Source organism: Sinocyclocheilus rhinocerous, unplaced genomic scaffold (genome assembly GCF_001515625.1).
Source record: "Sinocyclocheilus rhinocerous isolate Xijiao unplaced genomic scaffold, SAMN03320098_v1.1 scaffold2258, whole genome shotgun sequence".
Lineage (NCBI taxonomy): Eukaryota > Metazoa > Chordata > Actinopteri > Cypriniformes > Cyprinidae > Sinocyclocheilus > Sinocyclocheilus rhinocerous.
Genome location: NW_015655390.1, coordinates 332,371 through 341,924, shown reverse-complemented (window position 1 = coordinate 341,924; position 9,554 = coordinate 332,371). Strand labels below are relative to the sequence as shown.

The window sequence follows — 9,554 nt, the reverse complement described above, 5'->3', positions numbered from 1 at the left end:
GACATCACAGCAGCTGGGTTATTAGGTTATTTGGCTGCTATTACTTTAAGAGCTGCATCTGTTGAACATGATGCGGATCTGACACGCATCGTATTTTCTCACAACTCTTGACCTTTTCTGACTCGCTTGAATATGATATGATATAGGCTACAGCGCGCCACCACATTTGTACGTGCAATTGAAGAGCATGTGCTACGAGCACAGTATAATGACTGACAGGACAGGAAACTTTTTACTGACATGGCCTGACAACATCTCATCTGACCGCAGTTCACTGTTATTCTACTGAAGCTCCCTCATCACCTGTACCTTTTCCACGTTTGTTTGACTCACGCCTGGTGCTGAGGTGAAGTTGGAGTGAGTGGCTGAAAAGTCTCATGTATGATGTGGTCGTAAAATAGCTCTGCATCTAAATAAATGCAATTCTTGTCAAGAAAAAAGAGACAGAAGCAGCAGTTGTGAGTGGGGTGGCCAACCCTAGCTCCGCCCCTGCATTAATTGCGTTAAATATTTTGTGTGTGCGTTAATTTTGACAGCAATATTATTATTATTATTTTTTTAGTTTTATTTTTTGGCTGTGATAAAAATGGCAAAACATCTCATTCCATTTTTGTCTTTGGCCAGTAAGTAGGTGCTATATTATTTATTTGCCACTTGTATTGGACTTTCTTTCTTTGTCGTTCTTTCAATAAATTTTATATTCTATTTTATATTTTATGTCTCCCCACCAACAAGTAAGCTCTACATAATGGTGAATTTTACATGGGCAATCGCCAGTAATTTTCTTAAGGATATGTGTAATTATTTTATGTGCATTGTTTACCTTCAGTGGTGGGGAATCCACTCTGATTTCTGCTTTTATTAGAGGCCATTTCTCGTCTGCTCCCACATGAAAAAGCCCAGTGAGCGGCAGAGCGTTGAATACCACCTCTCTTATACTGACTCATCTGTTCCTCTCTCTCTTCACACTCTTGAGGTGAGTCTGCAGTGGGTTTCTTCTACGTGCCTGTGATCTTTCCTGCTCTGCTGACACCCTTGCCTGCCCCATATTCAATTCTCACTCTAAGTGAGAGCTGCTTTGGTGCTGGCATGAGGCAGACCTCTTTGGCAGTATTCAGGCCTGTTGGCTGTGCCAGGCGTAGTTTGGCTGTGTGCATCTGGTTTCCAGAAGGTTGCTAGTATTATGGTCTGGCTTGGATTTCTGGTTCTCACAGGATTTAGTGTTTATTTTTGCCTGCCCCACTAGTCTGCTACCTCTGTGTTTTGCGTGTATGTTTATTTGTGAGTTAATTTGAGTGAATTGCACGTACACACACACAGTTACACAACAACTCATGGTTTTATTTGGTGACTGGACACTTTGTACAAGCACAGTGAAAGAATTGGTTTTCTAATCTCTTTATTTCTTAATCGTTTTCCAGAATCATCTGTTTTTTTTTCTTTACAGTGACTTTGTTTTACTTCTCATGGAAAGGGATGAAAGCTAGCATACATGTTCATATTTTTCAGAAACTGCTTATCTTTCTAAACCACAATAAATGAATAAACGGTAGTGGCTTTTCTTTGTTTATCATATACTTGTTTAAAGAATGAGGTTATCATCTATGAAAGGCTGATTATAATCTCTGTTATCAAGGTTAATTTAACCTTTAACTTGACCTCTAGTTCAGGGGATTAAAGGTATCCATAGCCTTGTTTTGGATTGAAAGTAGACTACTTTTGCAGTTTAGATACTGCAAACCTGATCACAAAGCAGATTTAGAAAAGTGTACCCTAGTAAAAACCAACTAAGATGATTGTGGCAAAACAGCACAACATATTGTGTAGCTTTTTAATTATTATTTTCTTCCTTTTTAAATCATACTAATAATGCTTGATTCTTGAGAAACCTTTGGCAGGTTGCTTGGCATTAGGGGCTGGTGACCAGGAGGGTTTTGGTATTAAAATTATGACAAACAAGAAAATGAAATGAAACTGTTGTGGGGCTTTAAATGGCTGGTTAGAAACTATGCTAGTAGTAGTTGACAGGTTGTATTTCCTGTGTGAGATCACTATGCAACATCCGCTGGCTCTGTGAGATCATTGAGTTCATATCTTCTTTCCAGCTTGAAGTTCTTCATAAAAGTAGAAAAATAGGGGATTAAATCTTCATTTTTATGAATTCACTTTTAAAATATTTACCATTTTTGATAGGTTTTTAGTTCATGTACAAGAACCCTTTGAGAACAACTGAGTGAAATCTGCTTATGACAGTAATATCCTTTTTTGTTGTTTCTTTGTAGGATGAAAGAAAAATATTGAGGATGTGAGCAGTCCCTTCACCTTTAAGAGTTATCTTCAAAATGGAGCTTGTTCTTTGTCCTAAGTTTCAGTCTGAGGTAAATCACCCTACACAGTGGTGCTGTCATGAACCTACACTATTTCTGTCCCCTTGGAGAAAACATTGATATCTCATCATAGAATGTGATCCTCTGTTCGGCATTCAATTACAAGAAACCTCAGGTCCCTCAGCAGAAAGTCAAGAAACAAAGAGTGAAAGTAGTAGGTAGAACAGATGAACGGGGACTTGCTGGAGCCTAGTTCTTCAAAAAATACCCAGCGTTTCCTGTGCTGTCCTTCACACATCTAAAACCTCAGCACTTCTGAGAATTACCGCCACACTCTTTTTATAAGGAATTAACCCCTCTGACACCTCAAGAAAGACTAGGGGTTTCCTTTTTGAGCTCTAACGCAGTGCTATTTATAAAGCTGAAAGCGTCATACATAGAATTTCATAATCGACTAGTTAGTAGGTTGTCTGAACAACTAGTCAACTAGTTGGTCTTTTATAAAAAGCCCTATATAATTAGACTTAGGGTCATATCCACCAAACGCCGATCAGACACATTTCTTAGGGTGTGTTCACACAGGATGCATGTTGTTGAAAAACAGAATGTAACAATTCAGGGGTCTTGCTTTTTTATTTTGTTATTTTAGTTACTTTTTAACTCTGTTTTATAACAACATGTCAATTTAAAATTAATGCACAATGGCGTGAGATGCAGAAAAACCATGTAAGATGCAATGCAACAGATAAAGACATACAACTATAGAAACATATAGCCTTTTTCAAAATGTGTAGTTTGGAATTATAATGCAGTTTTTGGTTTATTTTTAGTGTATTTATTTATTTTCTGAATATTTGCTTTTATTTAGTTAGGGGGAAAAAGTTACTTATAGACCTCAGTAATTGATTAATTGACCCTTAACAGGGAGTTTGATTGACAGGCGATCTGACCAATCATAACTCAGAATTAGCTGTTTTGTCCGACATACAAACCAGAGAGGAGAGTAGATTAACGTCTTGTCTGTCGGCACGTTGTCAGTGTCGTCTTTGCTCCGCGATGTATTTTTTCACTGCGTGAGAACATGATGTGTGGCATTAGAGCGCCATGGCTTGTCGGACTTGGCAACAGCAACGAAGGGGGGTGAGTCTTTGTGTGGGGTCATTTGACCCATCTGACCCGTGCCTAGTGTGTTTGTGTGTAGTGTCTATCAGACAGAACAGAGAGGTGGATGGCCTGTGCTTATTTGGGAGACAAAAACAGGAAGTGCTTCCCACCCAGATGTGAACAGTAATGAGCGGCAGAGATAGGTGAGACAGAAGAGTTTTGTACAGATCGATGTTGGAGTTATCTCGCCAACAGAAAGCACTTCTCTTTTCTGTGCTGACAGGTCTGTTGTAATCTCAGTCAGACTGAGCTGCTTTGTAACAGCCATGGCTCTTTCTTTCCTGAGAAGCCAATCTCAGTGCTCCTCCTGCACAGACAAACCCAGATACCAGCAAATACTCGCTTTATCGCTCAGTTCAAGCAGGAATCTGTTGGGAAATAACGGCTGATGTTAAGAAATAACTGAAAGTCCCTGTTTTGTCGAGGCTTAGATTGGTGTTGTTTTTGAGAGTTGGGTATATAGATGGTGTCTTTGTTGAACAGGACTGATCCTCATGCTTCATCGTACTGAAATATTAAAGGGATGTGACACTGTCAGTATTTTAAAGGTATAAATTATTTAAGTGTCCTTGAACATTGCTTTGTGTACCTAGTGAGATTATTTTGGCATCGGGATCTTGTACGTTTTCTACTTCTATACCCATATAATCACTGTAGTAAATGGTCATTTGACCTGTCGGGGTCATTATCAGTCATTCTGATTTCCTGCCAGTTTTATTACAGTGCATCTGCTCCATAAATGACAGGGAAGGCCAAATTGAGCTAAGTGGACTTGTCCTCTGTGCAAGCCATGGACAAAAGACAAGGTTGCATTCCTTTTTAAGATTAAACACAGCATTAGCAGTGCAGGGCTATTGGGGTCCAGCATACAGTATTAAAAATCAGGGTTGGAACAAACTGGACACTGAATGGAAACTTTCAGAGTCAACCTTGATTTCAGAAACTGTGTATATCGTATTAAGTAAATTAAGTAGTTTATTTTTTTAAAATCAAAATTAACAGAAAAGGGAGAAATGCTCATCTATCATGATCCACAGCCTTTTTTGACAAAGGAAAGTTTTGTTTATCTCTATTTTACTCTGTTGCTTTTTATTCGACTCAGTATTATATTTTCCAATATGCAAGCTGCTTTTATTTTTTACATAGGGATTAAGGGCCCATTCACATCAAGAACAATAATTCACACTAAGAATGATAACTGTAACTGTTAAATTTTATTAGTCGTTCTAATCCTATGCAGATAGGTTTGGAGATTAGTCCACACCACAACTATAATGATACCATATACGAATAAACATATTGAACCATACAAACATTGACAGCCAGTCAGAATCCACTCAACTTTAAACAGCTCAAGTATGAAAGCCGCAGATTATATAAGATCAGTGCATGTTTTTTAATAAACAGAATGTTGTTGTGCATTGGTGCAGAAAATAGTTATCATTAGAGTTAACTTTATAGTTATCATTCTTGGTGTGAATGGGCCTCTATACTGCCAAGTTCCAAAAAGTCCTAAATAGCACCACTGAAGAATCATAGAAGTAATCCATACAACATTATATTTCAAATTTTCTATAGACCCACAGTAGCTTTGTATGCAAAAAAAAAGGCCCAAAATTTAAGTCGTTGTGTCACTGATCAATTTAACCCTAACAAACCACGTTCATATTCGCACGATTTTTTGCGCAGCTCGTCAGTGAACAACGGCTCTGTGTAGTTAATGCTGCTCAATGTGAAAGCACGCACGTGATGGAGATTTACCGCTGATTACAGAACCGGCTTTTCTGACAAGATGCGCGTTAAATATCGCATGCGATTTATCGTGCAGCCCTACTCTCCACCATAGCTGTCCAATCAAATTCAGTTTGTTTAGAGTGAAAAACTCTACTTAAATTTTAGTTTGTTTCCAACAAAAAACTGACTTATGGCTTCAGAACACTTAATATATTACATAGAATACATGATACAAGTCGTAGAAATAAAGTCTTTTTTTTTTTTCATAACATGGAAATATAAATCACCTTCCCCTTGTATGGAAAAAAGCAGCTTTGACATGGCCAAACATAAACTGAATCTAATTTTTCACAGAATAAAGAAACTACAGGGGTTAGAACAACATGAGGGTGAGTAAATGACTGCACTGTTTTCACATTTGTGGAAACTTTCCCATTAATTTGCTAAATGTGACCACTTTCACAACAACTGTGACTGTAATGTGCCGTCTTTGAGGTTTTCTCACATGGAGCCTACCTGTTCTCTTTCTCCATAGTTGACACATGCTTGCTTAAGAAGACTAAACATGGAGTCCTCCTTTAGTGGAAACCACCTCTTCTCTCACAGTGTCCATTGAAATCAACTGGGAGAGGAAGTCAATATTTTGATAGGAGGATGTGTTTGGGTGCCGGGGTTTGGATGTGGTCAGACCTCTGTTGTTGTTTACTTGCTGTGGGAAATCACTCTCACGAGTCGCGACGGACACGGCTCTCTGACTGTTGTGGTTTCTGCTGCTTAGGTCCAACAGTATCTCTCCATTTGTGAGATAGAGAGGGTTATGTAATCCGTGATAAATGAAATTGCCGTTTAGTTGGAATGCTGAGAAGGCCTAGTACTTTCCTTGACAGTTGCAATGACCTTGCTTGTCTGAAAGAATGTTAAAAAAAAAAAGGACGTAAGCTACAAAATAGTTAAGATAATGAAGTGCATGTCAGCACATACAGACTTCGGAAAAACTAAAAGGCAGGGGGAAAAAAAGAGTAAAAGAAAGAGAAGCACATGGTGGGAGAGAAAGGGAGTAGAAAGAAAAAAATGTTGGATCGCACCTCCCTCACTAACTCGTTCCTGTCACGGTTCTCCCCCCATTGTGGATTGTTGTTATGGGAACAACCAAAAATCCAGTTATGGAAGCGGTAACAACGCTGTGTGTGGTTGTGAATTATGTGAATTTTAATGATGTAAGACAATCTATTGCACACCATGAATATTTTAAGGGATTTTCATGCAGCCTGATATATTTTCCAGCTCAAAATCTGTAGTTGATTTGGCCTTAGTTCAATAATAAAGATAAATTACTGTGGTGTCTGAGTTGCAGTGATCCATAACTACATGGGCTACATTTTTAAGCTGCTGAATCCATGTCAATCCCCCTCTCTGACATAATTCGACTGAGAGCACGAGCCCGAAGCAGAGAAGTTGAAGTCTTCTGTAGGGAAATCTCTTGCTTACTGTGGAACTTGAGCAACAGCGTCTGCGCTACAGCTGTGCCATAATGTACTACAAAATATTCTGTGGTCCTGGAGCATTTCAGGTCAGCGCTGTGATTAGCACACAAACGTGGAGTAATGTCTCAAGGCCGAAATGAAAATAAACAGATGATCAGGATCAGTTACTGCAAGAGAACATCTCTTGACTGTCTTTTTCAATACAGACTCTGCTAACCAGACGCTGTGGTCGATTGGACTTTCTGTATATTCTGTCAAATGACAGAGTGAAGTTCTAGGAAAAATCATTTTAGGAAAAACCGTAAATATGGAGCGCACTCTTCACTCTGGGAGAATGTTTATTCCCTCCTCTTTAGTTGTTTCTGTTTCCACTTCACTTTCTGCTACTTCTCGCTGTCTGCCTTAAATGCGATAGTACAGCCTGTACAGGTTTTCTTCTTTAGCCAGACATTTAAACTGTTCAGAGACTTTGTTGCGTTTGTCCTGACATACAGAGCTGTTTGTTCACAAAGGTCAGGATGATGTCATTAAATGGTCTGATTTGTAGTATTCATGAATTCAAGTTAATAACTGCCAGCTTGAATGGTTTTGGGACGTGACCTAAAGACAACGACGAGTTAATAATATTGAGAAGCGGTTCTTCTGCTACAGGTAACAACTCTTTCAGTAATTTAGTGGGTACTGGATCTAACAGGCATGTTGTTGGTTTAGATGCAGTGATAAGTTTATTTAGCTCTTCCTGTCCTATAGTTGTAAAGCACTGCAGTTTATCTTTTGGTGCGATGAATGAAGCTGAAGTATTATACGCTGTAGAATCTACATTTGTTATTTGTTATGAATGAGACTGATGTGAGTGGTTTTCTCAGTTTTTTTTTTGTTTATCTGTTAGTGATTGGCCCTTTTGTAAAGCGGTTAAATAAGCATAGAGTGTCTCAATAAAGCGTATTGTAATACTTGTGATAATTCCCACCTTTGGCCTTAGGCCAGTGTGCTCAAACGTCTTAATTGAGTTTCTCTGATCTGCTACACAAATGAAGAAATCTCCATTTCACTGTCCTTTTTTCCATATTACCAGGCATTTCCTCTTTATCATGTACTGGAGATTTATGTGATGTTACAGTTTATAGATTAGAAACTCATTTATGCTGGCCTTTACCCAAATTTGGATTATATTTATGCACTTCCTTTAACACTGTCTGATGTTTTGTTCTGCTGTCTGACAGTAATCACATAAAGTGCAGCTGGTCATCCATCATTCCTAAATTACATGATTCTGTATTAGGGAATACAGGCTTCTTTTTTTATATTTTTTATATGTTTACAGGTCACATTGTACTTTTAGGTCTCTCTCTCTCTCTCTCTCACACACACACACGTTTACTTGTTTTCTAGAATCCAGCTGGGGTGTCAGCCACTCACCCTGCCACTGAAGAATACGGTGAAGAGGCCGTCCTTTGCGATAAAAGCACTATGCCGGACAGCATGACCGGACTGGACTGAACTTGAACTTTTAGGCAGCATGAAGTAGGGAACATGAGGCACTTACCCGAGAGCAGCATCCCGCTGAAGCCATTAGGCAAACTTAATAACTGCCAGCTTGAATGGTTTTGGGACGTGACCTAAAGACAACGACGAGTTAATAATATTGAGAAGCGGTTCTTCTGCTACAGGTAACAACTCTTTCAGTAATTTAGTGGGTACTGGATCTAACAGGCATGTTGTTGGTTTAGATGCAGTGATAAGTTTATTTAGCTCTTCCTGTCCTATAGTTGTAAAGCACTGCAGTTTATCTTTTGGTGCGATGAATGAAGCTGAAGTATTATACGCTGTAGAATCTACATTTGTTATTTGTTATGAATGAGACTGATGTGAGTGGTTTTCTCAGTTTTTTTTTTGTTTATCTGTTAGTGATTGGCCCTTTTGTAAAGCGGTTAAATAAGCATAGAGTGTCTCAATAAAGCGTATTGTAATACTTGTGATAATTCCCACCTTTGGCCTTAGGCCAGTGTGCTCAAACGTCTTAATTGAGTTTCTCTGATCTGCTACACAAATGAAGAAATCTCCATTTCACTGTCCTTTTTTCCATATTACCAGGCATTTCCTCTTTATCATGTACTGGAGATTTATGTGATGTTACAGTTTATAGATTAGAAACTCATTTATGCTGGCCTTTACCCAAATTTGGATTATATTTATGCACTTCCTTTAACACTGTCTGATGTTTTGTTCTGCTGTCTGACAGTAATCACATAAAGTGCAGCTGGTCATCCATCATTCCTAAATTACATGATTCTGTATTAGGGAATACAGGCTTCTTTTTTTATATTTTTTATATGTTTACAGGTCACATTGTACTTTTAGGTCTCTCTCTCTCTCTCTCTCACACACACACACGTTTACTTGTTTTCTAGAATCCAGCTGGGGTGTCAGCCACTCACCCTGCCACTGAAGAATACGGTGAAGAGGCCGTCCTTTGCGATAAAAGCACTATGCCGGACAGCATGACCGGACTGGACTGAACTTGAACTTTTAGGCAGCATGAAGTAGGGAACATGAGGCACTTACCCGAGAGCAGCATCCCGCTGAAGCCATTAGGCAAACCACCATCAACAGCACTCAAATCATAGCGCTGATGTCACCAGAGATGTTAACTAGATCAGGAGCACCTATATGTGCCACATATTGCTCACAAAAGAAGATTGCATGCTTGTGAATTGGTGTTAAATTGGTCTAATGGTGGTAAAGGCTTAAGTCTTCAGGAGTCTTCGGAAAGGGGTCAACCAAGTATTTTTGGATAACTAATTTTTGTGAAAAAATAAAATGTGCATTTTATATATATATATAT

The 9,554-nt window shown here is 38.8% G+C and overlaps 1 long non-coding RNA gene across 2 annotated transcripts in view; it reads left to right on the top strand.

The window, feature by feature from the left end:
• Positions 1–9,554, top strand: part of LOC107718036 (uncharacterized) — an 81,652-nt gene that overhangs the window by 66,405 nt on the left and 5,693 nt on the right. For both annotated transcript variants that reach the window (XR_001637373.1, XR_001637374.1), the window contains one exon: positions 2,283–2,378. This is a non-coding gene — a long non-coding RNA (uncharacterized LOC107718036). The remainder of the gene's footprint in view (positions 1–2,282; positions 2,379–9,554) is intronic.